Raw genomic sequence first — 5652 nt, 5'->3', positions numbered from 1 at the left:
ACTACATAGCCCAGTAGGCCACCAAGGCTCATATATATAAAGCTGTGTTGCTGTGGAGTGAGCCCAACCTTGTGTGTTAGAGTAGAATTGTTCACCTCAGGGTTTTCAGAGCCTGTTGCTAGGAGTCACCAAGTTATTCTTGACTCGGAGACCCTAGAGACTACAGCACAAACATCACCCAGTCCTGGGCCCTCCTCTCTATGGTTCTCATGTTTGATCCCATTGATGGAGCCATGGTGTCAATTAATCTTGTTGAAAATCTTCCTCATTTTTGATACCTGGCTATTTTACCAAGCATGATGTCTTTCTCCATGGACTGGTCTCTCCTGACAATACATCAAAAGTATGGGAGATGAAGTCTCACCATCCTTGTCTCTAGGGAGCATTCTGGTTGTCTTTCTTCCCAAACAGATACGTTTGTACTTTTGGAAGTCCATGGTACTTTCAATATTCTGGGTTTTTATAAGTAGACTAGCAAGTCTTTATTCTGTGGATTCTCTGGGAGAAGTCTAACAGTAGCAGAGCAGCAAACTGATACACATAGAGTTTTAAAAACAATAACAACTTTTTAAAAATCATACTTTACTGTGTTTTTCGTGGGAGTTTACATAGCAAATTAGGTCCTAATTGACAGTTTTCACACAAGTTGCTCAGTGACATTAGTGATAATTTTATAGGGTGTCAATAGTATTTTTAATTGTATTGTCTTCATTCCCTTTCCAGTGGCCCAGTTTCCTTGTCAACTTATATCCTCATCTTTGCTTTTGAGTAATTGTTAACCTTTGGTCACATAAAAGCACATTAACAATTGAAGATCATGGAATATTCTATTCCAAAAGGATACAGCAGTCTTTCAAAAAATTAGGAAGGTTAAAGTAGGAGAAATAATGTAACCAAATGAGTAAGTTTTCAAAGATTTACCTTTGGTAAATATGATAAGATACCACCACATAAGGCTCTGCTGTTAAGTGCCATTGAGTTAGTTCTGACCCACAGCGACCTTATGGATAACAGACCAAATTATTGCCTCATCCTGCATCAAATTGTTCCTATGCTTGAACTCATTGTTGCAGCCACTGTTGCAATCCATCTCATTAAGGACCTTCTTCTTTTTCACTTTCCCTCCACCCTACCAAATACAATGTCCTTCTCTAGGGACTGGTCTTTACTGCCAATACATTTGCACCATGTAAGATGAGGTATTGTCATTCTTGCCTCTAAGGAGCACTCTGGTTTCACTTCATCAAAGTTTATCCTTCTAGCTATCCCTGGGACCTTTGGTATTCTTCTGCAACATCACAATTCAAAATGCAGAGATTGTTCTTGGGTTTTCTGTATTCAGTGTCCAATTTTCACGCACATGAGGCAATTGAACATACCATGGCTCAGATCAGACACACATTAGCCTTCAAAGTAACATCATTGCTTTTCAGTTCTTTAAAGAAGTGTTGTGCAATAGATTTACTAAATATAACACATCTTTCAATCCCTTGAATTCTGCTGCCATGAGCATTGATTGTGCATCCAAAAAAGATGAAATCCCTACAACTTTTCTCCGTTTATCATGATGTTACCTATTAGTCCAATTGTGAGGATTTTGGTCTTCTATACAGTGAGTTGTAATCCATACTGAAGGCTGCAATCCTTGTTCTTCATCAGTAAGTGCTTCAAGTTATCTCACTATCAGCAAGCAAGAGTGTGTCATCTGTATATTTCAGGTTGTTAATAAGCCTCCCTCCAATCCTGATGGCACTTTATTTTTCACATAATCCAGTTTCTCTGATTATTTGCTCAGCACATTGATTGAACTTGTTTGGTGAGGGGATACAACCCTGGTTCTCATAGTTCTTCCTTTAAAGCCATGCACTATGCCCTGATTCTGTTTGCACAAATGCCCCTTTATCCCTGTACAAGTTCCACATGAGAGCAAAGTAGTATTCTGGAATCCCCATTCTACTCAAGGTTATCCTAATTTGGCATATATAGTTTGGAATAGTCAATAAAACACAAGTAACCATCTTTCTGGTATTCTCTTCTTTCAACCAAGATTCACCTGACATCAGTAATGACAGCTCTTGTTCCGCATTCTCTCCTGAATCTGGCCTAAACCTATGGCCGTTTCCTGCCAATGTACTGATGCAACCATTGTTGGATGATTGTATAAGGCTATATTTTGCATGATTAAACTAATGGCAGCACATAACACCTAAATGGTACCTAATAATTCTAATTCTTTAGAGGAATAGCAATTTTTATATGCTCAATTTTAGCTAAAAGGTGATATGTGATAGGATTTTTATCTTAAAAGCCCAATTTGCATTCAGAAAGTATGCTGTAAAAGATCTTCTTAAAGTGCTAAAAAGCAAAGATGGCACTATGAGAACTAAGGTGTATCTGATCTAAGTTATGACATTTTAGTTGCCTTAAATATATGTGGAAGTTGAAAAAATAATATGGAAGATTAAAAATAATTGCAAGTTGGTTCAACATATGAAAACCAATCCACGTAATAAATCTTATTAATCGAATAAAAGGTCATCTCAATGGGTGCTTAAAGAACATTTGGCAAAATCTTTAACTCTTCAGAAATACAATTATCAAGTAAACCAGGAAAAGAAGTTGTATTAGTTTTTTATTTTAACTAATTTCCAAATTTAGTGACTTAAACACCACCAAATCAATCATACCTTACATTTTTCAGGAACGAAGTGCATAGTCACCTTCATAGGTATCAGCAGGCATGCATTTCTTCATAAAGCTTTAGGACAGTGGTTCTCAACCTTCCTAATGCTGTGACCCTTGTCATCGCTGTGTTCTCACTCACCGCCTATCTTGCTATGACTTGATTTTTGGTGCATATTATTATCTCTACAGAGCTATCTAGTTTAGACTGGATGAATAGTCTGGAGGAGAAAACAACATGACCAATGGTTCCGGAGGAACATGGGAGAGTGGGAGGAGGGGGCAAGGAGATGGTGCTGACCAACCCAGGGACAGGGGAGCAATAAGTGATCCAAAATCAGTAGCAAGTAGGGTGTGAGAGTTCTGGTAGGGATTCAGCAAGGGCAAGGTAACCGAGAGAAATTACTGAAACCAAATGAAGGCTGAGCATGATAGTGGGACAAGAGGAAAGTAAAAGGAAATAGAGGAAAGAACTAGGTGACAAAGGGTATATGTAGAGGTCCAAAGACTGGATATGTAAATATATTTATATGAGTGTGGGGAAAGAGATCTATGTGCTTATATTTATAGGTTTAGTATTAAGGCAGCAGATGGACATTGGGCTCCACTCAAGCACTTACTCAATGCAAGAACACTTTATTCTATTAAATTGGCATTGCAGGATGCACACCTTCCTGACACAATTGCTGAAGAAAAATGTGTGCATAAGCAAATGTCATGAAGAAAACTGACGATGCCTGGCTATCAAAAGATATAGTATCTGGGATCTTAAAGGTATGAAGATAAACAAGTGGCCATCTAGCTGAAAAGCTGAAAAGCCCACATGGAAGAAGCACACCAGCTTGGCTGACCACAAGGTGTAGAAGGGACCAGTTATTAGACATCAAAGAACTAAAAATCACATCAGTGAGTGCCCACCTTCCTGATATGATCACTGAGGACAAACGTGTGCATAAGCAAATGTGTTGAAGAAAGCTAATGGTGCCCGGCTATCAAAAGATATAGCGACTGGGGTCCTAAAGGCTCAAAGATAAACAAGTGGCCACCTAGCTCAGAAGCAACAAAGCCCACATGGAAGAAATACACCAGCCCGTGTGACCACAAGCTGTTGAAGGGATAAGGTATCAAGCATCAAGGAATAAAAAAACCTATCATTGAAAATGTGGGTGAGTGCAAGGTGGAGACTCAAAGCCCAATGGTAGCCAACCGGACACCCTTTACTGAAGGGTTGAGGGGAGGAGATGAACCAGTCAGGGTGCAGGGTAGCAACGATGAAACATATAACTTTCCTCTAGTTCCTAAATGTGTCCTCCTCCCCCACTATCATAATCCCAATTCTACCTTACAAATATGGCTAGACCAGAGGATGCACATATGTACAGATAGCAACTGGAAACACAGGGAATCCAGGACAGATGACTCCTTTAGGACCAGTGGTGAGAGTGGCGATGCCTGCAGGGTGGAGAGAATGTGGGGTTGAAAGGGGAAACTGGAGTCCTGGGAGGGAGGCGGTGGCTTGTGGGCGGTCGGGAGGTGCTGCTGTGGCCAGCCTCTCTGCAGATGCCCTGCCCCTGCTGAACACTGACCCCGCTAGCATCACCCTGAGAGCCTGGCCACCAGGATGTCCAAGTATAAACTGATCCTGCTAAGACACGGGGAGAGAGCTTGGAATAAGGAGAACCACTTTTGTAGCTAGCTGGGTGGACCGGAAACTGAACAGCGACTGGCTGGAGGAAACGAGGAACTGTGGCAGGCATCTAAAGGAGCTGAACATGGAGTTTGACCTGGTCTTCACGTCCATCCAGAATCGGTCTATCCACACCGCCTGACTGATCCTGGAGGAGCTGGGGCAGGAGTGGGTTCCCGTGGAAAGCTCCTGGCAGCTCAACGAGCGTCACTACGGATCCCTGATAGGTCTCAACAGGGAGAAGATGGCCCCGAATCACGGCGAAGAGCAGGTGAGGATCTGGAGGAGGAGCTACAGCATGACACCGCCTCCCCATCGTGGAGTCCCACCCTTACTATTGGAAGATCTACAGCGACCGGAGGTACATGGTGTGCCATGCTCCTGAAGCATCTGGAAGGTATCTCGGACGAAGACATCATCAACATCACCCTCCCCACCGGTGCTCCCATCCTCCTGGAGCTGGATGAGAACCTGCGTGCCGTGGGACCCCACCAGTTCCTGGGAAACCAAGAGGCGATCCAAGCTGCCATTCAGAAAGTAGAGGATCACGGAAAAATGAAAGCAGTGGCCAAGTAACCTCTTCACCGAGGGTGACCTCTGACTCGAAGCAGGAGCAGCAGCCCCAGCTGTGTCGCAGGTGGTGAGCTTTCTGCCGGCAGCACACTTCCACCTCCCCATCTCTCTTTCTCGAATTTGCATTTTCCAGAGCTAGGCTGTGGGGTAGAGGTTATATCGGTAACTTCTCTCTGTCTAAATAACGACTTTCTGATGCCTAAGAGCACATAGCCTGAGACTTAAGAGTTAGTTTTCCTGTCAGCCCCGTGTGAATTAGTTACCAAGCTAGGAATGAGTGGGACTTGATCAAGGTCATATAAGTTTCTTAGATGGGAGAGTACCGAGTGGCAGTGAAATTTAAGGTGTTCATCAGTCAACAAATCATTACCAGACAATCGCCATGGCCAGGTACTCTTGCAAACCTGAGTATGTTAGGGCAATGGACGAGACTAAAATCCCTCAAGTTTTGCATTGCTTTCCCCTGGATTGTGTCTGAAGTAGCTCACTTCCTCTTTCTATTTACTGAGATTCTCTGAGGATGACTGTCAGGGGGCTAGGTAATTCACTCTGCTGACTTATTTATTATTAGTGTTTTCCTTTAAAAAAGAGATGCTTTGATAGTTAAAACCAGAAGGCCATTGAATGGAACATTGCACCTGGGGTTCCTTCAACCACCAACAAAGGCCCTTTAATTGATCTCCATTCCAGGGACATCATTTGTCAGGCGT

The 5652-nt window shown here is 42.7% G+C and overlaps 1 pseudogene; it reads left to right on the top strand.

Annotated features, from left to right (window-relative positions):
- Positions 1-4303: 4303 nt before the first annotated feature.
- LOC142434905 (bisphosphoglycerate mutase pseudogene) lies at positions 4304-4945 on the top strand (annotated as a pseudogene).
- Positions 4946-5652: the final 707 nt, after the last annotated feature.

The sequence above is a fragment of the Tenrec ecaudatus genome, chromosome X, assembly GCF_050624435.1.
Source record: "Tenrec ecaudatus isolate mTenEca1 chromosome X, mTenEca1.hap1, whole genome shotgun sequence".
NCBI lineage: Eukaryota > Metazoa > Chordata > Mammalia > Afrosoricida > Tenrecidae > Tenrec > Tenrec ecaudatus.
Note: the sequence above shows the minus strand (reverse complement) of the source record. Positions and strands in the feature narration are given on the sequence as shown.